At 40.7% G+C, this 25,000-nt stretch overlaps 1 protein-coding gene across 12 annotated transcripts in view; it reads right to left on the reverse strand.

Moving 5' to 3' along the window:
- The window catches only part of ARVCF (ARVCF delta catenin family member), a 297,786-nt gene that overhangs the window by 108,017 nt on the left and 164,769 nt on the right, over positions 1-25,000 (reverse strand). The window contains exons 1-2 of one of the 12 annotated variants that reach the window (XM_049807002.1): positions 5,737-5,824; positions 4,811-4,879 (exon numbers count right to left, since the gene is read on the reverse strand). The exons of 10 other annotated variants lie outside the window; for them this stretch is intronic. The gene's annotated coding sequence lies outside the window, so the exon portion shown is untranslated. Of the gene's footprint in view, positions 1-4,810; positions 4,880-5,736; positions 5,825-25,000 lie in introns of those variants that run through there. One more of the 12 variants, XM_049807003.1, reaches the window with a different exon arrangement.

The following is a 25,000-nucleotide window of genomic DNA, read 5'->3' on the forward strand; positions in this document are numbered from 1 at the left end:
AACAAGCACTGAAGAGGTACTTCACTATTTCTTCCATGAAGTTCAAATAGGATATTTAAATTTCAAATCTTTTGGAAATTGTACTGCTTTTTAAAAGACATAATTGATTAGATTGCTTTGTCATCATAAATGCATTTTATACCTGTAACTCCTCCAAGAGGAAGCAAGATCATCAGATAAGCCTCTGTATTCTTTGCAGACTTTCATGAAGAAATTTCTCCTCCTTTTCACAGTTGCACACATACCACAAGAAATAAGACCATTTTTTAATGGAGAGTATTTCATGTAATGAGAAGAACCTGAGAAACCGTAAAGGGAGACTAACTTAAGCATTTTTGGTTCAATCCTCTACTAGTAAGGTCACATCTCAGCCTACTGCAAATTCTGAAGCACTACCATATTTTGCAATGAAGGTGATTTTCCATCATAGGGTATTTGCATTCCAATAACAGGTTTCTATCTTTATACTCAGCAGGAAGTAAAGCAAATACCAATATAAAACCTTATAATTAGTCTAACGGAATTTTACACAGTTAAAAACTTCAGAACAAATCACTGAATGAATTGCTTCAAGAATATTACCTTCACACCTGCAGCAACACCACAGAAGAAGAAATTATCAGTGAAATCCATTGCTTATAGCATTAAGCAGCATTTCACAGCTTCAGCAGCCAAGCAAGTTCAAATGGTCAGCAGCAAATCACTTTTGTAAACCAGTTATATCTTGTTACTACTATTAAAAAAAAGTTTCACAAGAGAACTAATTTGTTGTCAGGACCAGGTGGAGAGATTTTAAGACCTTAACCATCAATCAACACACTACAACACAAGCATTAGTTTACTGTTCTCTCTCTCGGAGCTATATGATCGCGATAACAGACCGTTGGACTTTTTTCTAAAAGAAGATAAATTAAATGGAGGCTTGTAATTCAGCTGAATTGCCCTGCAGTGACTATTAAGTATTCAGTTCACAATGCTCAAGTCAGTGCAGTACCACGTAGAGATGCAAACAAAGCTGTTTCATATTAAGAGGAAGGCACTGACAATATACTACCCATTCATGCAGCAGCTCTTTTTTGCAAGTGTATGTATATGCTTCAATACATAAAATAGCTATATTCAGAGCTGGTAATTCCACACGCACACCACGGATGAAGTGTGCTTCTCAAAACAAAGAGACCATAGACTGCCAGGAGCTGGCCAGACTCGGCTAAGCAGTCCACAGGGCAATGGTGAAAACCAGCATGTGTTTACATCAGTTGTATGTGAGAACGCTGGTGGCTGAGAGACAGCTCAAGCATTAACTGCAGTCTGCTTTTCTACAAGCCTGGCAGCGGTAGTCTAGAAGAGGCAGTCCCCAGCCTATCAAGAGAAATAACAAGTGACAATCCAGGAAAGCATGTTCGCTATCCATTCGTGCATGCATGCAATCTTGGGCCAAACAGCGGACGTGCTAAAAGGTTTTCCCCAGAGCAGAAGTGTTTATCAATTAATATCTGCTGTATTAATTGATTCCCCCTATGCTCTGCTGTGCTGCTAAGACTGCAGCCCTGTCCATATTACTGAAAGGTGTCAGGTGTGGTGACTACCCAGAAAGTTCATCAGGACACTTCAGTCAATCCAAAAAACTAATTTACATTCTACTTTGCAGCAAATTCAAAGTGTGCCCATCTATGTAGAAGTCACGGAAAACGCATTTAAAGTCTCCAACTCATAATCGCCTTAAAAAAAAAAGCCAACACATGCTCTTAGTTCAAACGCAAGTATGGCATACAGCACAAAAATAGAAGGAAGATGCTGATCTGAAGCCATCGGCTCATCTACTGGCCCATTACCTGCAGTAACCCTAGTGTTCCTTTCACTTACCGTTACACTCTTTACACGTACCCACTCCCAGTAGCTGGTGCCACTACTACCAAGCTAAACTTAACATCCACCATATCCTCTCCTTCAACTTCCTTTCATCGGTGCAAGAGAGGTATTTTTGGGTTCTGACTACATCTGGCACAACTCTGAACAGTGACATCATTTTTCCAATGTTATCAATCTCCTTGAGAGACTTTATTCATCACACATCAGTGTCAGCTGGTAAGGCCCACAACTCCGGGCATTCCTGGTATAATAGTCATCCTTCTCCAGCCTGTCTGAGTAACCGCCGGCTGCGGCAGCAGAGGAGCGAGAGCAGTCCTACAGCCATCCTCTTGTAAACACGTGCTAGCACAGGTTGTGCATCCTCACCCGTGAGGACAAATTCCTCACCAAGACGTTCCTCCTCCGCTGCAATGCCACCTTTCCCGAACCCCTGGATGCACCTACACAGTGCACAGGCCAGCAAAACCCTTTGTCACATTAATGGAGAACAAGCAGCCATTAGGGCAGGCTCTCTAGCAGATTCAAAGGCCTTTGATGTTTATTTAGTCCAGGTCTCCAATTTCAGCATTCCCTCACGTACGCAATACCCACTTAGTCCGAATCAGAAACTTGAACACCAACAACTATAATTACCACACCCAGTGGTGAAGGACTGCAGCAACAGCATCTGTGATGCAAAGCTAGCTGTCCCAGCTCCCTTTCAGAAATATTCTAAAATCAGCATCTATAGTAGAAAAGCACTGTCCCAGCTAAATTAAAATACTGTGTTCCAAAGTTTTACTACCATACCACCAGTACACCACCACACTGTCTACTGCAAGCTGAACAGGCCCAAGTACCAGTCATTTGACCATTGTTCAGACAGAAACTGCTCTCGCAACATCAGAAAGGTCTTGGGTGCAGCCATAATACTACGCTTAAGACCTCACGAAAACGAAGCTGAAAACAGCCTACTGTAGAACTTCGACAAGACAGTTCTGCTGCAGGAAATGGTTAAAGCACACCACAAAAGGAACAGTTATCAATATACACAAGTGTGACTGTAACATGTTCAAAACTAGCTTCCCACAGAGGAAGATGCCACCAGGTTGTGCTGGTAATAAACAGAAGGGGCTGCAGAAAGGGCCTTGCTAATAATAATTTCTTTACAAGTACATAATAGCTAGAACAAAAATTAAAGCCACCTTCAGAGAGTAACATTTGCTGTGAAGAAGGCTGCAAATGAGAGTCAGCAGGATCTTCACTACCTGTCTGGCAAACATATTTTCATTTTATAGTGAGCATATGACAAGCAAGACTTTTGAAGTGATCCATATAAAACATTAGTGCACAAAGCCATGGTTAGGAATGCAGCAAATGCAAAGGTGGGAAGACTCCTCCTGTCTGGGACTTCTATTGCTTCTGAAAGATCTGCAACGTGCCACAGGGTAGGTACAGCACTTAATCTTTCTGAGAGATGGCAAATGTCTCTTAAAGCTATGAACCACTCCTCTTTAATTCAAAATATCTGCCCCATCCAATGATTAAATCCTTTGACATTTCATTTAGGAGGAGGTATTTCTCTTCCAGATGCTAGTAAAAAGCATACAACAACATAAGTGATAAATGTTCAGTTTCCAGCCACTCTGATACAGCATAAGCCTACACAAAGGATTTCAAGAAGTGGTAACCACAGTACCCACAACATCATGTCAATATAACCTCAGTAACCCCCTTGCATACAGACTGAGCTGTATCCCAGAGGCACCTATTTGTTTTTCAAGGATTCAGGCTTGAGGGGATCTTTTCCATGCACTTCATTCTGTTTTGGTTCACTACCCTGCATGCAGATATGGAGGACTTCATAACACTTTTGCTGTCCACCTGGAAGACATTAATGATTAATTTCCAAGCAAATCAAACACAGACAGCTCTTGGTTTTCCTCTGTTTCTTCATTGCTTGCTTTGAAGAAAAAAGAGCAGAAACATCATCATGTAAATTCCAGTTAGAGATATAAAAAAATTGCAGTACTTTTCAGTCTCAGCACAACAGCTGGGAAGTCAAAGGTTTTAATCAGAAACCATGGATTAGGAGAAATGATTTCAAGTACACGAAGTGCATGCCAGATCAAACCTTGTCTTCTATCATACAAGGTAACCATTATACAGTGGACTAATTTGCAAACATTATTTTAACTGGATTTTATATAAATCAGAGTAGGTGAAAAGATGTGAAGATGTGATTTGTAGCGCCAGCTTCACCCCTAGGAGCAAGCAAGGACTTATACAAGATCCATGCTGAAGGAGGCTCTGCATGCAGAGACGATTCAGTTGATGGTGAAAGATTACATCCACCACGACTCCCCGCCCAGTCCTTTGAAAAATATCATATTTTTTCTTTCCTGTCTGCAGTGCAACTTTGGGGGAATGGCTAAACATAGCCCAAAAGGCACCCGACAACAGAAGCAACACACGGTCCCTTCCTTAACCGTCAGTTCAGACCCTTACAGACAGCTCTTGCTCTGGAGGTATTTTGGAGGAGCTAACTCGAGCAGGTCATGAGAAGCTAATGCATCTCAGCTGCCAGAACATGAAAGCAGGTGACAAAGGGAGGGAGGAAATACCAATTAGGGATTGGTGAAAAGCGAAAAAGTCACAGCTATATTTTGATTTACCTATAAATCCATGGTTTGTGCAGTCAGTGGAACCAAGCCATTTGATTTAGATTTACTTCACCTATCAGTCTCTCTGCTCTTGAAAACAAAAACATTGTTCAGGTTTTTCAGGACAGAGTTAAAAGGAACTTCCTGCAAAGACTTCTCCAGACAAAAAGTGCTAGTGACTTCTTGTCAGATAAAAATATACCAAAAACTCTCAAGAAGTTTCTGACTCTCAACTTTTGCTTTCACAGTACACGTTGTCAGATGAGTTCTTGATGTCTTTTGTAGTTGTACATTACCTGGAGGCTGACTGTAGGAAAGATACAGCTACAGCTTCTCAGAGTAACTCCTGATGCAAACACTCTGTCCTGAAGGAAAAACATGCTCTTTTGAAATAAAATTAAACCACTGGTAAAGCAGAGCAATTACTCTGGAGTGAAGCCACTTTTAATAATAATAAAATCCATGCAAGGACAACTGTAATGTATAAAATTTACACTGGAATAGACTACACAGACCAGCACAACTATCCTAATGCGTCCGTCCAAATTCAGAGGAGTTTTTTTCCTTAGTATAAAGGCTTGCAAAAGGAATTCAGAAGAATACATGGGAAAATATCTGACAATTTCATACATAGAACACACAAAACATCAAAGTACAAAGAAAAAAAATAATCAAGAAGCAGCTTTATGGAGAGTGCTTAAATGCCATTTCCTGCCTGAAACTTGCCTCCTGATGCAGCAATCCACAACAACAAATAACAGAAGTGTTTTCCCCATCCAGTTACCATTCCAGATCTCTGAGAGGTTCTGGGAACAGTGGGAGGCAACAGTCATAGCAAAAAATAGCTGAATGACTAGGGAATGCAAAGTACCAAATGGCTGGACTGTTTTAGTAAGGAAAGGCCAGACTAACATGCACACAGAGCATGCAAAAGACGACAGGGAAATAAAATTGCCTTGATTGATCCGATTTAACATTGCTTAAGAACAATTCACAGCTAGGGATTTACTAATAACATTCTCCCAAGATAGGCTTTCCATGACAGCTGCATTTTGTCTCTCTGGTAACACCTTTAAAGAGAAAGCCACACCACACAGAGTACATACAGCAGCATCCACTCCCAGGACTGGCCTCTGCAGTTACAGTCAACTTCCTAAGTCTTTTTCCCTTTGTTCTTTAAAAAAAGAAAAGAAGAGAGGAAAAGATTGCATCTGTGACATACCTTAAAGTATCAGAAACTCGGTCAGCTTTTGCAGTAATCTGAATCACTCTTCTGAATCCCCTTGCATTTTCTCACAATATACATGAGTCTTGCACAGACAGGATGCTGTATTGCAACAGATAAAGAGAAAACCTGCAGAATTGAGGTCAGGGGTTTACACCACTGGTAACCGCTATTCTTTTTCATTGGGAGAAGCAGTAGGCTACACGTGGTGTTGTGTAAAAGAATGAAAGCTAAAGCAAACAGCTTGCAAGTCTTGTTAAATTATCTGTACTGAGTAAGAATCATAAAAGCCACACAACATATAAAGAGACTATTAGGTTTGGTTAAGCTGACATACACTGATCAGGAAAAGACATCAGAATACTGCCAGCAGTCACAGCATGAAAAATCTCCAGTTTAGGATCCAGTCACCAGGTGTGAAGTATTTGGAGTCCTACAGCTGACTAGGGGTAACAAGAAGAATCCACGAGCATTCTAGTGTAAGGAACTCTGCTGACTGATGGCTCAGGCTTAAAGACTAGTTGAGGGAAAAGAAACGGCAGTTCAGAGAACGGCAAAAAAGGAGATCAACTCCTGCATGTACCCTAACAGTACCTGGAATACTGTGTTACAGCCATAATCTAATTAGACAGAAAGTCATATACCAACACTTGATGAACTGATGATTGCTACTACTCTATCAAAGAGCCTGAGAATTTTTTGACATTTGGGAAAACCAAGGAAGTATTTTCAGAAATTGCATGCAAGTCACTTAAAGTCTCTGATGTTCCCTCTCTAAAGAAAGCAGACCATTGTGCTGTCTTTCCAGTAAAAGCCCCACTGCATTTTCAGTTTGTGGTGTTTATTCATTAAAAAAGAAAGGGGAAAAAAATCCTTTTTGCTAGGGCGCAGCTAATGGTAGAACGAACTACCTCATTCATCTAAATAAAATCAGCTCTAGAACCTGCAATAACCATTTAAGTACCTACTTTGTTAATTATTTCACTGTTTATCTAATTCATTATGAGCATCTAAATAATAAGCTCATTCAGCATAAGTCGAGATCAGAGACATTGAAGACACCCATTCAGACTGCCTAACCTTCTTCTTACTGTGGGTCTGTTCCCTGCAGCATCACCCAGCAGCTTTACTGGGTTTCTAACCCCCTTGAGACTGTTCAACCATTCCACAGTGCAATACAGCACAGCTTTATGAAAGCTTCCTCTGCCTCTTCTAACATCAGTTCCTTCATAGCCTTTGTCTGGACTTTTGGGATGCTTACCTCTGATTTTCCAATTTTATTTCAGGGAAAAACGTTGCCTTCCAGCATGAACACGGACAACATTCCCCAAGGGAGAGAACATGTGAATTGCTATATTATTAATCTACTTGCCTTTTCCTCACTTGTTGCTTCTGAATTCATTATTTTGCATAGAGCTGCAACAACTGTTCCTCTGAAAATCAGGATTTCTATAAATACACAGTAGAGCTCACTTGGGAAACAGGTGCAACACACCTTTGAGAAGGCATGAGTAATTGCAACTGTACCTCCCCCATGCCCTCCATTATATCCTCCATCCACTGTCTCTCAAAAAGGTGTGGCACTTGTGATTTCCTTAACAAAAAGACAAAGTGCATTTCACCTTTCTATGCCTCATTTCAGTTTAGCATTTATATAGCTCAGAAGATAACTACACCTTTTCTGGCAATTTTAACATATGATTAAGTGCACCTCAAACTGGGTTACTTTCACCTTCGTGGAGATGGTAATTGAAGTTGGCACACCTACTGGCCTGAGAGGTTGTATTAGCAGTTCAAACACTGTTCTCTTCCACTCCTGAGGAGTGATCTAATCTTCAGGTAGAGTGCAATAGCTGAAGCCTTGGAAAAAAAATGAAAATGGGAAAGTGACTGTGAGCCTTTTACTTGGTGGACAAGCCCAAGACAACTTCACTCCAAGGGGCAAAACACAACTGGAACAAATCAAAACAAAACCCAAAACACCAGCCACACTTGAGTTCCTACTAAGGGAGTGGTGTTTTCCTCAAGTATGTCCAAACAGGGGTCAGCGGGGGGGGGGGGGTGTGTGTGTGTGTGCGTCTAAGCCTTCAGTACAAACTGTTTATTTAAATAACTCCTTTTAATTGCCCTTCCTCACATAGCAGTTTTTTGCCATGGAATCACTTGTGCTCTAAGAAGGGGTGAATATGTACCATTGTGACCGCAATTATAGCACAGTTACTAACACCATTCTCTCCATTTCTGAAATAAAAGTTTCTTAAGCTAATAATGAATTAAAGCATGAAAAAGCAGTGACACTGATTTTCCATTTAGCAATAGCATAGGAACTGCCAAATGGTTTACTCTTGTTTACTGAGCACCTGAAACGATGCAGTTCATTACTTCCAGCACGCACCAGGGATGTTAACCTGAGGATTTACACAGGAGGCAAAAAACGATATTGTAATATAGCCACAAAAACACAACTGTACAAGGTATGCAAGCTTTATATAAAACAACACACTCTTCTGAGAAATTACAGTAATTTGGGTGTGAGAGAGCAAAAAGACTGAAGTCTGGCCAAATATTGTAAGGACAGCCAGGGCAAATTTACACAGCACACCAAATGCCAATTAAAAATGTTAAGCAAAAGCCAACCACATCAGTCTGTAAATTTTTGCCTCCCAACTGCTGTGTAGGCACATTATTTAGAGCACCTGTGTTATTAAAAAAACCAACCTCATGCACACACACAATTGTGCTGACCTTTGACCCTGCAGTGAAGGACTTCAGAGTATGATTAGACCAGCAGAACCTACTTGACTGGTGTCCCACATTTAGTACCGAGAGGAAAATTCATTTACAGCATAACTCTATTACATGAATGTGGCTTCATTTCAGTCGAGCCAAGCCTGGCTCATGCAACCAATGCACAATTAAGTATCAGGCGAGCAAAATATTGGAAGGAAGAGAAATTTCTCAATTGAATGTTATAAACCAGGATAAATGAACCACAGTGACAAGGGGCATCTTTGAATTACAACTCCATCACAGTTAAGCCATAGATTCTCAGCCACTTCACAAAACGGAGAAAAATGCAAGCACTTCCCATTTTGCAGATGGGCAGCTGCATGCTGAATGCTAGGTCAGTAGCAGCAGTTAGAGTCAAGCCCTTCCCTTTTGACCCACTCCTGTACCCCAGGAACCATTCTTACCTTTCAAAAAACAAATATTTCACAAACTCACGGGATTTACTTCCCGTCTATTTCTTAACACCTCATTTAAAAGATCTTTTGGCAATCTCAAACAGCCTAACTCAGGCCAATACCACAGCAGCTACCCTAAAATGAAAAGTCCAGCCTGAGCCAAAAGCTTCATGATGCAGGACATCTTTCATCAAGAAGCTATCACCTACACTGGGATGTCACAGGCACAGCTCTGTTAAATCCATGCCATTGCAACAGTACAAATGAAGGAACACATTGCTTCTGCTAGGATAAAGCCATCAGAAGAAAACAAAAGTGAGAGGGGAAAAAAAAAATCCAGCTAGAAGCTTTTACAATTTTTTCTTGACTGTTATACTACTCTCCCACACCTCTGAAATGGTTCAGGAACTCACACAAACACATTCAAAAACACATATCTGAAAAGACAGAAGCATATAACAGTTTGTCCTGGAGGCACAAAACAGAACTAGGTCAGAAAATTGGGTAACATTTGACTTGCTCAGGCCAACACAATCAGGCAAAAAATGAAGTTTTGATTGGATTACGGCCATGCGGGCTTGAAGCAGTTATCTCCTACACTGACTTCAGTACTAAATGCCTTGAGCAATGACACCATCATGTTCCACATTTTGAAGAGGATGTGCTCAGTTTCATCCCTTAGCATTTGCACATCCACAGCATCCCTTCTTCACCCACCAGCGAAGAGGAAAAAACTTTCATAACCTTTTCCTGAGCTTAGCTAAAAATCACCTGGTACTTGTCAACAGAAGAGCAGAGCAGACAAATGCCATCTTAGAGCAAGCACTTGAACCTCCTCTCTTGCAACACCTGAGTGTGCCTATGCAGGTATTGCCATTCATGTTATACCATGCAGTGAATATGAGCAGAGCCCTGAGCTTCCTGCTTGTCATTTAAATCAATCCATTTTGAACACCACAAGTATCTTAATAGGAGATGACTTCCAGAACGGTTAATCCTGCACTGTTTTACCTATTCCAAAATTTACACTGCTTCTTTTCTGCTAGAAAGGGTCCCAGGGGTAGAAATATTCAGGTCTGCTCTTATCCACTGTTCCTCTGTAATGGGCTTTCTAGTCCCTCCTTTTTTTGTTTATTTTTCTCTCCCATATGAAAAAAGGAGGCAAGATTTATTCCCCCAATATTGTTGTATCAAGACAGCTGAATAGCAAAAAAAAAAAAAAAAAAAAAAAAAGAAAAAAAAAAGAAAGCAGTGGGAGGGTAGCAAAAGTGGATAAACACGGAGGTGAAAGTACAAGGGTGGGACCCCGCTGGGAGCCAGCGTAAGAGCTATTAACACCACGCAGTGAAAACCATGTTTAGACAAACCCTGAGGATACAACATCTGGATGGCATTGACAGAAGCAACCTTGCTACAAAGTAGGGACAGCAACAGCTCTCCAATACTGCAGGAGATGTCTGAAGCAAACAAAGGCCCTGTTTTCATTCGTATTGTATAACTTGAAATAATTCAACCACCTTCCAATAATATTTTACAGTTCACAGTCACCACCTTCTCTATGACCCCATAAGCTGAAAACCAGCATTCATTTTAAAGGCTACTTGTATCATAGAAGAGGAAACTTAGGCACAGACTATCAACAGACTATCCCCCAGTGTTTCAGTGCCTCCAGTTATGCTGAGCTTATGTGACATACCAGTTGTCAGCAACAACAAGTAAGTCTCAAGTGCATCAGCATCTGACGAACAGACTCCTGTCCCTCCCATCATCCAAATAGGAGACTCCAGTTCTTTAACTTTCCAGGCCACTGAAGAGTTAGGCTGATAAAGTTTATTCTTTTTGTGCGGCAGATTTTGTGAAGTGTCCCACAAATGGAAGGTTGCCTCTGGAACTCATTTATCAGGAATTTCAGCAATGCTCTACACAGATGTTGTATATCACTTTAGGCTCCTGCTAAAATGCAAAATGTTGTTGGATTCAAATATGAAGTATTAACTCCACAGGACTTTAAACTGCAAAACTCCCATGAACGTTAACAGCAATTCCCTCTCAGGGCACTGAGAATATACCAGAGTTAAAGACTGAAACAACCAAAGCAAAACTCTAAAGTCCTCTGAAGTTCACTGGCATGTTGCACCTCGCTAGGGCCCTGAAGCCTTTCCTCATCTTGTCCTCTTCCCCTCATACTTTTTTTCCTTCCATTTAGCTACAATTCAGGTATTTTTGCTAAACTTTTCCTAAGCATTCCCTGTGCCAAAAGCACTCGCGGTCCTCAGTATTTAGCAATTTTCTTAAATTCTCAGCATTAGCTATCATTTCTGTAGCGGTTCTAATATCCTTTGATATCTTCAAACAGCATTCTGTCTCTGCTGCTTTATTGCCCGTCCTACCTTAGCGTTGATGCCCAACATCCATCTCCTTCAGTACATGCCTCAAGCACTCAGCCTCCCATTTAGTAAGTCTGAAAAGCCAGCTTGTCGACCAATACATCAGCATGAGCTATTTCTTCCTCCCCTTTCACAGCCTTTTACAACCATCAAACAGAATTCGCAGGAGCTCTGCCTCAGAGTTTTTATTAACCAGCCCCTTTCAATCAAAGGCACTGGGCCAAAATAAACCATCTCACTTACTAGTCCTACAACCTAGTGTCCATCACAGCCATTCTTAGCATACCTGGGTCTGCTTTGCACTGTGTTTTAGGGATTGCTCATTTTAAGAGACCTATTGGGAACAGGATGCTGAAGTGGGACACCTGACTCTACCAGTGGCGTAATGGAGAGCCTGAGGTACAGGGATATATAGCGACTAACCCAACAACATCCACCTATAGAGGCAAATAGGTATGTTTATCTTCTTTACAAGCAGCTTTATGACCTGTAAGTGTTTAAGTTCAGGTTGTTTGAAGAATCTCAGTTCCAATTCCACAAAGCCTAACCTCAATTTTTGCCTGAAGTTGCTCTATTAATAGCAGCTTCTTTTCTCCTGGGAAGTATCAACACAATCATCTCTCAGACTCTTTAATACAGGCTAATAACAAAGTAAGGAAAAATCAAACAACAAAGGAGACAACAATCCAGCTTAGAGAAGTTCTTAACTTTTAGTTGGCAAGTGAAAACTCCGTATCTACCAAGGTAAATCAAGTATTTCAGAAACACTCCCTGTCACACATTTCTTATTCCTACAGAGTGAAAGAAGCCTTCTCCATCGGATTAAAGTCCTGCAGTCCAATCTCAACACTAATATGAACTTTTCACGTCTTTTCTCATCTTGCAGATCAAGTGCTTTTTAAAAACCATTTTTTCAGAAAAATAAAAAAGTTCTCCTCTAGTCTCCAAACTGAAACCAGCTCCTCATACAACTATAGGTCACATCTCAAACCCTGCTATTTCTTTACATTGACATGAAGAAAAAGCATGGTTGTGGTAACAAGTACAAAACCTAAAGAATTCTCCCAGTCATGTGAACATGAGTCCTGCTCAGATGAACAGCTAGAAAACACAGCATCACTCTGTATATGGATTTTTCTAGTCTTACAGTTGACTGTCTGTCATACACGCGCTTACACGCTTCTCTTACGAAGTCTCTCATTCTTCTTGCAGCTCACCGGCTCGCTCCTGCCTTTACTTTATAGGGATCCTTCTGGGGAAAACTATTTTTTCTTCTTTGCATCCTTGCTGCTGATTTCTGTGTTAATTAATCAATAGCTGTGGTTCGCTATAAGCAATCATTCCTTGTTACTACGCAGCTCACCACGGCACTGGTCTCGCCATCTGCTGCGCTGGTGAGGCTGGCTTGTGCAACAAGATCTGCTGGCAGGCTGCAAGGCAGGCAGCCAAATAGCTGCTGGCCTAACAACATCATCATCCTTCTCCGTTAAAAATACCACATCCTTCTCCCACAAAAAACAGAGCAACTGTTCTCCAACTGAGCCATCCAAATCACTCTACTACTTTAGCATGAAGATATATCCCGAGCTTTGAAACAAAACGTTTTTGCGTTTGAAGGATGTCAGGAGTTTCATACAGAAACCTACCCGAATATTTCCCTGTGTTGTCGGAAAGCCAAGCACAGAACAGCAGTCAGTCTGACAGACTAACAGGCCAGCACCAGTCATCTACAGCAAAGATCCATTTTGTTGGTCAAAAGAATGGCTTTACAAGTAAGTTATTTACATAGCGATTGAATGATACCCATAAAACTTCTTTAATTTGATGCAGATGAAAAAAAGTTACTAGGTAGCCCTGGTTTTACTTGATTTTTTCCAAGCTTAACATTTTTCTTTCTAGTTTATTGGGCAACATTTTCAAAAGCACCTAAGTTGTGCTGACACCCAGTATTTCTCCCACCAGCACAAGCAGATGCGCACCTGGAAAGAATACCATCCTTTACAGTATAAAAGCATTATTTTGCTTGTAATAAGCAAACAAAGAAACCTTACAGTAACAAGAGATTTCATCTCCTATGCACAGGAAAGCATGAATAGGGCAACCATGGTCTAAGGAGGTGATAAAAGATGGAGCAAAACATTTTGGAAGCAGCTTCCACAACAGCAGCCTACAGCAAGTTGTATGCCCGAGCGAACGTGTGGCTGGTGCCCAGCAGTGTGCGGGTAAGAAGGGCTCGTGCTTCAGTCAGCTTCTGTATGAACACACCTAACAGCAAACCTCTTACTAAAACACATAATAATCTTTTGATGCTCTTAACCCCGTAGGGGCCAGATTCCTCAATACAGTAATGCAAAAATAATAGAGGACAATTACCTTAACATGGTCGCATCAAGATGATACAGTAAGAAAATCATATACCCGAGATGTTTTGTCCTACAGTAACACAAAGTATTTTCCATCAGGACAAGGACAGTCTTTCGGTAGTAGAGTAAGATTTCAAGGGAAGAAAATTATGTTTTTCAGTTTCTGAACAGAGGAAAAAAAGAGCATTTACAGAGATTCTTTTAAAAAAGGACAGTTGAGACCAATTCTATTGTCTGCTTCAGAGACCTTTAAAGGACATTTTGTAATTTCAAGCCAAAGCATATCAGCCTATCACAGGGAGAGAAGAGGAAGGAAAGGGGAAAACAGTTCAATTTCCCCTGCTCATCTGAACGTGCATCAAGTGAGCCTCTCAATAAGCTCATAAAATTATTTTCTGTCTGCCTTGCACGTTTTAGGATGCATTTAGAATTTATTGACTTGGCCTGGTCATACATTTGATAACATATCTTGCTGTTGGTATGGCAAGTGGGGAAAATAAAATTAAAGCCGATCTCTGGAAACTGGCAGGCTGACTTTTAAATGAAGCTCAAAACCAAATCAAAACAAAAAACCTCTGACCTCTCTTTGGAAAATACACTCTTAAAACACCTCCAAATTAGCCATATTTCCTCAAAAGTAGTTTCTTAAACAAGAAACGAGCTCCAAACCACACCTGATGGTAGACATGAGATTGCACTTCAAGGCTAGTCACTGGCCCTTTCCTCCTGCAGTTCAACACAGCCAGCGGAAGCTTCATTTACAGGAGAAGCTTAATTTCAGACTACTAACTTAAAGAAGCCTAGTATTTCATGTCCTGCCTATGTCAGTTTAACTCTGCCTTATTTATTGCCTCCCTCTTGAACAAAGTCCCAGTATTTTGTTTAGGGGTGAGGAGGGAGATATTAATTTACCGGGGGGAGGCGAGGGTGGTTTAAGCCAAGAAGAGTCTGTAGAGCATGGATGCACGATCTCTGGCTTTCTTAATGTGCAACAATTAATCCCTTCCTCAATCCTTCCCCACCACACAGCCAGGATGCTGGCAACTTTCTCACCAGGACCTCTGCAATGATGGCTTTGCACAGCAAGGGACCATGCCCCTAGCTGCCACCGAAAAAGTGATCCACACCTCTTGGGGAAGCTCAGTACTCACTTGAATTATTTGTAACTCTGGTAGTTAAACAGAAAAGCTTCAAAACCAAAAACTTAAGTTCTCGCAAGGCTCAAGTGCAGAAAGTATATTAAGAGACATGAGATGCTTTAATTTCTTTGTGCTTTTTTAACTCTCCAAACTTAGGTCAACTTCTCTTCTAGACCTGGGTAATTTCTGAAACCCCAGGTTGTCAACGTCGCACAGAAACCAGCACAGACAACCAGATCCCAACCTGGAGAGAAGATTAAGGGTACAAGAAAATACAGACATGCTGTTCAGTCTCTCTAGTTTATGTCTGGAGTAAGTAATTTGATTTTGATTGTGTTTCAACAGAAACAAAACTAGAACACCCAGTGGCTTTTTTTTTTAAATCTAGTTTTGAATACACTTGCAAGAAGGGGCTGGCAAAGAAGCCTCATACTGCAATGGGAAGCTTTTTGCCTTACAGCTAGAAAGAAAGCAATCTGACAATATACGAAAAAACAAACCCAGCAGGAAACAAAAATAGCCAAAAGCTCTTGAAAATGATCGAGCATAGTGTTGCTTCACACTTTACCTCTTGATTAAGGAAGAGGTTTGGGATGCTCCAAAGGGTACAAAATTTTATTGAAGAAGCCATGACCTCAGCATTGACAACAGAACAGCAAAGCCTGCTCTAGGCTCAGTGCTGAAAGGTACCAACCTCAACAGCCTGTCCCCAGAGGATTATCTTTGTAGCCTCGTATTCAATGCTGTTTAACACACCACAGCACACATTTTAGCTGCTAATTCAACTCTCCAGTCAAAACAGGCAATAGAAGCAAATGGATCATTTCTCCCCAGACCTTGATTTTAAACCTACAATCATTTATTTATACACAGCAGTATTCACACATTCATCCCCAGCAGCCTCTGAAACACAAAGCTCAGTAACCTAATCTGGTTAGCATGACTCTAGATAAATAGATTGAAGTAGGGACCATTTAAAAAAACCCAAACAAAACCAAACCCAAAACCCCACACAAAACCCAATAGACTACAAGGGAGATGATGATGTTTCAAGGCACATAGCAAGTCTCTCCTACTGATCACTATGCCGGTTTTTCAACTGAGCCACAACTGAAAAGCCAATTTAATAAATACCTCTCATTTCAACAGGCAGGACACCACCAGGCACCAAAAAATGTTGCAGCTCAGCAGAAAGATAATGCAGTGATCATTGGGCGGGTATAATAGAGGGATTCTTTTACAATTACAGCAACAATGAAAAAGCAATTTATATAGTAACCCACTGATGTACTGGCAAGCGCCTGTCCAAAGGGATTAAATAAAACTCTGACACAAACTATAGACAAAAGAATGTCTTTAGCAAAATGTTTATGAACTTCCCTATACAGTCATATTTCTGTGCAATGTCCCTTAAAACAGTATTTTGCATTTAGATCCATTTTAGATAACAGAGACATAATGCACAAGTAAGAAATAAAGAGCACTTGGAGAATTCTTATCTATTTAAAGAAAAGCAAAAGCATATATGAAAAGTATAGGTCACTTTTCATTGCTTCAGAAGGCATACTTCAGTAGCCCCCAAAACATCTTTATTTCCTGGGTTTAAAATGGTCAAGGAACCCCAGAGGCAACACTGGTAGTTCTTGGGAAGTTCCTAATGCAGCAATGGTTTCGATAGAGTATCTCAGCAGGGAATACAGCTAGCCAGGAACACTGTGCGGATGGAGAGAATGGTTCACGACATCCCATATTGCTGAAGCGACACCCCCAGTATTCTCTGAAAAAGATCTGCTTAACAGAAACAACTTGCAAGAATAACCTGCAGGTAAATTGGGCACCCTTCCAGAGCTAGGAAAATCTAACCGAGAAGGGGAAAAAAAAAAACCCGTCTTTCAGAAGAGAAATGCGGGTAGTTCAAAGGGAGGGCAGATGAACATTTTTACAAACCACAGAGCTTTTAGCTCTGGTTGATTTATTAAATGGGTCGTCCTCTTTTCACTATCACTTCAGGCAACAGTTGAATTATTCAATGAGCTCCAGTTGACTATGTTGTTTCTAAAACACTTGGGCCACCTCTGGGGGAGGAAGACAGAAGGCGAGGGGGAATAAAAACATGTTTAAAAGTTAAAGAATTTAACAGAAGGGGGTCCTATCCATTTATGAAAAGTCTCAGAAGCAGGGAGGGAGTAAATATTTCTGTAAGCCTTCTGCTAAGGAAGGTTGTCCCACATAGGCACTGCCATGAACTGGAGATGCACAACTCAGCTGTAAAGCTAGCAAAATGAAGACAGCCTTGTCTCTGTAATACTAGTACAAGGGTGATAACCCTTCTGCTACTCCAACAAAATAAGATACATGGCTTCAACCTTAGGGATAAGAACCATGTGTTTGCAAATAAACACATGCTTTTCCCCTGGAAGTTTCTCATCCCTAACAAAACAGTCAGAATAATTTCTCCTGCAGTCCAGTGGAGTGAAAAAGTTGGTTTTGGACAGCCCTTCAGAGCTTAGAAAATGCAGCACTTTTTTGCCAGCCAAAACCAGAGTGACTCTAACTAGACAGGGAACACAGGAATGAAACCAGTCTCTATGTGAGGCAAATACCAAACCATCAGGCTAATAAAAATAACATTCCCCCCACAATTTCTGATGGATCACCAGTTCCAGGACTCAACTTCACAGTGGCTTATAGTGGCATATAATTAATGAAAACACCGTGTGATGCTCTTATGATCAGCAGCTAGTTTCCAGATTTCAGCAGCAGCAGCAGAAATGGTTGGTCATGAAGTAGCAGAACAGGTCTTGCAAAACTCTTTCTGACCTAGCAAAGAGGCATTTGCCCCAGAAAAAACCAGCTTGCTACAAGAAAGCCTGTTGACAACAGGGAATCCTGCTATCATTTGTGCCTACTCAGCAATCAGAGCTGGTTGCAGAAAACACAGGAATCAATCAGCATGTCAAGACAAAACCGAATTAAACCATACATAAAAAAATTAATGTAACCAGAAATGTGAAGGGCCTGGCAGCAACTCAGTGAAGCCAAACACATACACAGTTCTTCACTACACTAAAAATAAATAAATAAATCAACCTAACAACAAAGAAACACAAAAACCTGTCGATAATTTAACTCCCTTATGACATATTTTACTACCGTTCCCAAAGAACAGTTCCCTTGCAAACCAGATATGTATACCCCAAATAAAACTCCAGTTATTTATGGCTTCTTTCCTCTTTAAAGATTACAAGAAATTTACAGGCACATAATCTATAAAGACACAATCAGAGCATTTTGATGTAAGTTACAGGATTCCACAATTCTCAAACATAAAGACTAAAACCAGAATGCAGCACTGACAGCTAATAAGCACTTTGGACCTTTATAAGGATTTGATGTTTTCTCCTCAGCATCTCTGAGGAACTATTATACACAAAGATCCTTCCAGACTTCCCAATTCTGAACATCACTGCCCCTGAAATAGTCATTTATATCTACTCAAAGTGATCCTAAAGAGATATAAATGCTACAGCTAACTATATAAATACTAATACCTACCTTCCTAAGATGTAAACAGATGTAAGGCAATAGCAAAGCCTGCTCAAAGACAGACAAGGTTCAGATGTTTGTCACTTACCTTCTCTGGCCTGGTTTTCTGCTCAGCAGAGTTAGTCTGCAGAGCAGCAAGGACAAGCATTGTCATGCCATCTCACAGAATGACAAAAATTCAGTCCAGAAAGTCAAAGACTACATAAGGCTACCTCTCAACTACAAGTCTGTGGTTCCCCCTTTTTTTTTTTTTTTTTTTACATATAGAAATCATATGCACATGGAAATGAAGTGACAAAAGAATGTTGAGTTTTCTAACTAGCTGATAATCTTGATGAACGAGAAAGCTTCCCAGTTTCCTTTGAAAATCACTCCGTCTTTCTGGGAATCATGACTTAAACTAAATATCCGAGTTGCTTAAAGTCTGCAAATAACTATAATGCCAGACAAAGATATGTGAAAGTCAATGAAGGAAGCAAATATTTCTCAAGAGCATGTGAAAATGGTAAAAGCCAGCAAAACTAAGAGTCAGGAACAATTAACAGGGGCCCAGACCCGGACCCTATAATCTGCTAGCCCTACCAAGTACCAGAGACTGGTCATTGAATTACCTCTCTTTGCCCTCAGGTTAGATGAAGAAGTAAGAGTTTATACTCACTGGATTTATCTCCTATGAAGAATTCCCATTTCTTTCAGTTTTTGTCTTGAACCAAAACACTCCATCCCAACTGGTGCATTCTTAGGAACCTGATTTGCTTCTTCCTGCTATATCCTACATGTTTTTGATTACAAAACAGGAAAGATCCTTTTTCAGAAATCTTTTCATCTTTTCTTCCTGTGTCTTGATCTTATTAAAAGTTCTTCCTAGCTTTTTCTTTGGTAGCCATTTATCTCTTGTACAGATGAAGTCTGTCCATTCCAACAAACCCAGGCTTTCTCATTACTGCAGAAATAGCATTGATGCAGGAATTTAAAAAATGTGGTTTTAGTTTGTGTGTGCTCATTGGGATAACTATTAATGCAGTGTAAGAATTACTCATTACAATGATTTCAAAAGGATACTTTAACAGCCTTTATGTAAAAAAGAAGTTCAAGTTTCTGAATCACCTATGTGAAACAATCAAATCTGCCTTTTTTTCTTTCTTTTTTTCAATTAAGAACATAGCGTTTTTGTTGTATTCCAGTAAAGCTGCTTCATTGTAACCACGTGTATTGCACAATGCCATTTTTCAGGCTCTAGTGTCATGGGGAAATTCTCACTCGAGTAACTTCCATTCAGTCCTAGCCAAGAGCATTAGAATATGTATTAAGCTGACATGGCATTACCCAGAGAACAGCACCCTAACCAATCAATAAAGTTTATTATACAGACACAAAATTCAATATTGAGGACCCATCTTTGAAGTAATCTAGAATACCATCACTGGGAGAAAATTATTCACTAACTTAACCTTAAAAGAAGGTGGCTTTATTTTTGCCTCCCCCTTTTTTTTTTTGAAAAATAACCAAATTAAAATTATGACAGAAATTATGCAACAGACAGAAAAGTGGCTTATATAAAGTAAATAATGCCTTCTGTTTGCAACAAGCTGAGAGCATATGGTAAGCATTTCTCCCTCCTCCCCTCCCCCTCTTAAGAGCAACCCTTCCAGTTAACAAATCAACTTTTATAAGAGTTTTGCAGGTGACTAATGACTCCTTTCTTGGTGTGGCCACTCTCATGACACCACTGAGCAGAAAAATTGATAGGACGTGGTGCAAATTTTGACAGTAAGCCCTTCAGACACTAAGTGCTGCCTAAACGTGCACACATTTATCTTCACTCTTTGGAACACCAGGTACATAGGGAAGAGCAATGCAAGCTTGAGATGCACCAATCAGTAAGTTCAATGCAACTTAAGATTTATAGAGAGTTTCTATTCAAGTAACTCTACCTTTCTCAGACTTTCAGAAACATCACTCCATCACACAACCTCGATACAGCCCCCCAGAAAGATGTCTTGCATTAATCAAACTATGCAGCACCAGCAGATAATCCTCTTTCATAAAGGGCTGCTAACAGGATTTTGGTAACAAAGAGCATAAGGGCAAGATCTGTTTTAAGATGAATAACCTCTCCATCCATACCCTCTTTACAAAGGGATTCCTTCAACAAGTCATAGGCAGTCACATTTTCTCCTGACAGCCAGCAGAGGAAGGCGGCTGAGACCCATGAAAAGACCCTCACATGGGCAGTAATTGCTCCAGGGAGAAGGTGCCTCACATGAGCCTGGGAACAGAGGAGGTCGACTGCAAAGGCTCCCTGAAAACCAAAGAGGAAGTGTCAGGATCCATTTGCAGGGTTAGCTTGTGTACCTACAATTTCTACAGCATCGATGCTTCTGCCTACTCTTTCAAACTGTATCTTTCAGGTAACCAAAGACCCCAAGCTGCCAGGGGACCTAACATGGTTACATCTGATTGCCCGAAAAAAGCTACACAGGTTAGTACTGTTATTTGGATGTATGTGTACTACCAAATAAACTAGAAAAACGGAGAGAGGACAGAGGTACCACAGTATTCAAATGACATCTTTCAAACAGTAAACCTAACCAGCAGCAGCTGGGACAGCAACCTAACACCATCTCCAACAAGCTACTTTAAAACACTGTACAGGAACCATTCATGAGAGCAATCTCCTAAGTCTTTACCAGCATTCAGGTGATAAAACAGCAGTTTGCAAAGAAATATTGCTCTCGAAGAGTTTCATACAAGATGGTGTGCCACCTGCTGCCCTGCCGGGGAGGGACAGTGAACCCTCCTTTTAAGGCCAGCCTAACTTCCAGCTTTTGAGTGTGTCCCCTTTCCCTACTTCCCGCTAAGTCTCCATCCTTTTTGATGATTACCAAGGTAATCAGTAGTGGTAAACAAGATTCACCCTCTCCTTACTCCAGTGAGGATACATGGAGCCTCGTGCCCAGGGAAGAAGATGAGGAAAGACAGGAACAGTAACCAGATGAGACCAGCCAAAGACACAGCAATGCTTACACGCAAGGCCTGAGACCCAGCTAGTACAAGGGCAACCTGGGGAAGAAGCAGAAGTTTAAGGGAAGAACAGATGAAGGAGGAGCAGAATAAGGAGTGGCTAGAAGACAGAGGAAGAATAATTCTGAAGGGAAGGAGGAAAATCTGATGGTTGGGAGAGGATGAGTTTTTTGTGTTTTATTTTTAATCTCCCAGGGAGAGATGGATTTGGAGAAAGCACGTAGGAGGCCTTGCTGCACAGAAGCATCACACATTTATTTACAAATTTCTCTCTTTTTTTTTTTTTCCTATCCAGCAGAAACAGGTTGGATATCCTATGTATGTGCAAAAACTCCTAACATATGTACTTTGTGGGCAGTGTTTTATTACATATGTTTCACTTGCCATGTCTCTTACCACCTAGTGAATACACAGGGAAAGCATCTGGAAGCATCACTGTTGCTGGCATCACAGATACAGCTGAAGGTCCAATCTTCAGCCCTAGAACCACGCATGCTTCCTGGCACATTGCCTGCTTTCATCTAAGCCCACATAGGGCAGGTATTATTTACTTTGCCAAAACGTTCAGAGACATTTAACCTGCCCAAGGACTGTCCACTTGCTTCCCTACAGGGGAGGGGACAGAAATTAATCATTATAAAGAAAGAACAAGAAACTCCTACAGCTCCTTTTCCTCTCTGCTCTGTGAGGAACGTGCCCAGCTGAAGAGATTACAGCAGAAGCAAATACTCTGAGCCTTTAGAGATAACACGAAGGGGGACATAACTGGGGGCACACCTCTCCTGTTCTAGATACCTGGATGGGGCAAGACATTACAAGATGTCCAAATACACCTTTTCTCTTTATATTGCTACTTCGTTATTTAAGATTTCTAGAATTAGGATTCAAATTGGCAGACTTAGTATTTGTATCATCTCAGATTTTGCACATAAAACTCCCGGAAATCCTGTCACTCAGAAAGAGCAATTTTTGGTTAACTTATCCCAAACTTCAGAGAGTAACTTTTTCCTGGTACTCTCTTCTCATAGAGGTAGTCAACAAACACAGAGGCTGCCAAATTAGTTTCCCACAGCTGTGCTAACAGACTTTTCTGTAACACACCAGAGCAGGATTCCCCAAGACAAGAGCCAGTACCAAGCCCTTCTTCAGCCTGGTGATGGGCTCTCAGAACTTGTACTGACTCTTGGCAGCAAGAGGAGCTCTACCCTTAAGTATATGTGGACTGTTTTACTAATTTTTTCAATTTAATAAAAACAAGGCATACAACATGGAAAGTGGAGAGAGGGAAAACAAATCAGACAGCCTAGGATCCTTTTTTCAGATTCTTTCTATAGAAAAATAAATAAAACCAGGGAGCCTTGTGGCACAGGAGGTTCTAAATGTTCTTTGTAGACCTTCCAAGCACAAGAAAGAAAAACAAAGACATTAATCCAGGCAGTAACAATGCCAACGACCACATTCCAAAAGCCACGGTGCAGTTAAGGTACCTCAATGCTACATCAACATCATGCTATATCTTCTTCATGGCAGATGTGGAGTTGGAATTATTCAAAACCACTGGAATGGAAATCTCACATCAATTCCAGGAAAAAGCACAGAAAATCTTAACATTTCTCCCCTTGACTGGCATCTGTCACATTTAAAAGGAAGACAAAAACCCCCCTTCGTTCCCTTAAAATCTGGAAATTTCACAGGGAGCATTTCCCCAGCAATGATCCTCCTACACTTGGCAAACTAATTTGCTGCCATTCCAAATGCCTCTGGAAACATCAGCAGGATCCACATACCACAATTAAAAGCTGGCATGTACTCAACCACACTGCTAACTACCAAATGTTTGTCCTCCAATTACTCTACAACTCCCTCTGCAAAAACACCCCTCCAGAACTGCATTCTCCAACTGGCAATAGTCAGTTTTGGAAGTTTGCAATAGTTGTAACTATTATGTATCACTTTCCGAACCAAAACAGTGAGGTTTTTCTCGACATAGTACAATCAATTTAGCTCTTTTACTCATAAAAGCTTTTTAAACCTCTCTTCAAGGCTCTCCTGTTAACTCCCACTATCTTCGATTAGATAAAAGTAGATCCTTCATCTCCCACACTCAGACCTGCTAGAGCAGACATTACCATTAACTGAGGCCTCACCTTCAATAAAATACACAGCATAAAAATGCAGAAATAGGTAACTCAGAAAAGGGGGGGTCACAACTACACAGAGAATTTGCATCCAACACGTAGACCACGTATCACAAAATAATGGTACGTAAATATGCCCAGCATTCTCTACAGTGCTCTACAAATCACTGCTCCAACTCATGGTTCACGAGGCTCACACAAAATGCCTATTCTGGAAAGAGCACGGAGTAGGACTTTGGAAGAGGCAAAGAAAGGAAAATAAGTCAACTACTTCTAGATACTAAGCCATGTAGCTAACATAGTGCACCCACTACAGCAGGAGAGATGTCTTCCATTATCCTGCTGTTACCAAACTTTTGTTATGTTACCATTATCACAATTCCAGGTTATTTCAAAAGATCCTGATGCTGTTCCCTTCCACAGAATCTCTAAATAAAAATAATTAAAAAAAAAAAGGTATTGATAACAAGAGAACTGCATCCTGCCTCTGTAAGCTTACAGAAATTCTGATCCAATTTCAGCTTTAGTTAATTTATTTGAGACATTTCTGAACAGAAAGGAAGACTGCTCATTCACACAGAGTTATGGGTTTCCAGCCTAAACTTGTACTGACCCCACGGCTAAAGCACCCATGCTGGCCTGGCAGGCCCAACACTTCAGTGAAAACCCATTAAAGCCTACTGAGGACACGGGCCATGGAACAGCCTGGTGAGGACAAAATTTGCTCAACATGATAGATGCCCCAAACCATTAGAGATGCAATGAAGAATGTGACTTGGGAACTTTTTGGTTAAAACAACCACCACCCTTTTCTCACTCAAAAAGTCTAACAGACATCCCACTGGATGGGGGGGAGTGAGTGAGCGGCTGCGTGGTGCTTGGTTGCTGGCTGGGGTTAAATCATGACACAGATGTCCTACCAGACAGGTACAGTGCAATGTTTTATCCTATGATGAGGATATACCATCATAGTCTGAGAAAAAAAACCCCAGCATTTGGCCTTAAATCATCACTCTCACAGATTTGAATCAAACTCCTAATATCAGTAATGCTATTTCAGAGCTGAAAACTCAATACTAAACTCCTCCTAATTCTTACTGTCAATCAAACCAAAAGTAGTACTTAGCTTGAATTTTCTGTCTTTGCTTCCAACTACATCTCACAACTCTGTTTTCCAGTCTGCTTAGGTAGAAGTGAATCCAGACTTAAAATTCTTTTTATCGTTCTCTAAAAGAGTATGTAAACCATTCAATTTTAATTTGCGAAGAAGGGAATCCTGACATGGGCACGTGCTGGTTATCCATATTCAAGGGGCGGGACGGGACCAACAAAAAACTCCATGTTAGACTAAGTGACTGATGACATGTACCTTCACAGAAGAGAAGTCACTCAATTAACCTTACCGATCAAGGGTGAAGTATGAACCTTATCAAGTATGCAGTTTTATTTTATTTGCCATCTAGATGAAAGGAAGTACAA

Source organism: Accipiter gentilis, chromosome 7 (assembly GCF_929443795.1).
Source record: "Accipiter gentilis chromosome 7, bAccGen1.1, whole genome shotgun sequence".
In the NCBI taxonomy this organism is placed as follows: domain Eukaryota; kingdom Metazoa; phylum Chordata; class Aves; order Accipitriformes; family Accipitridae; genus Astur; species Astur gentilis.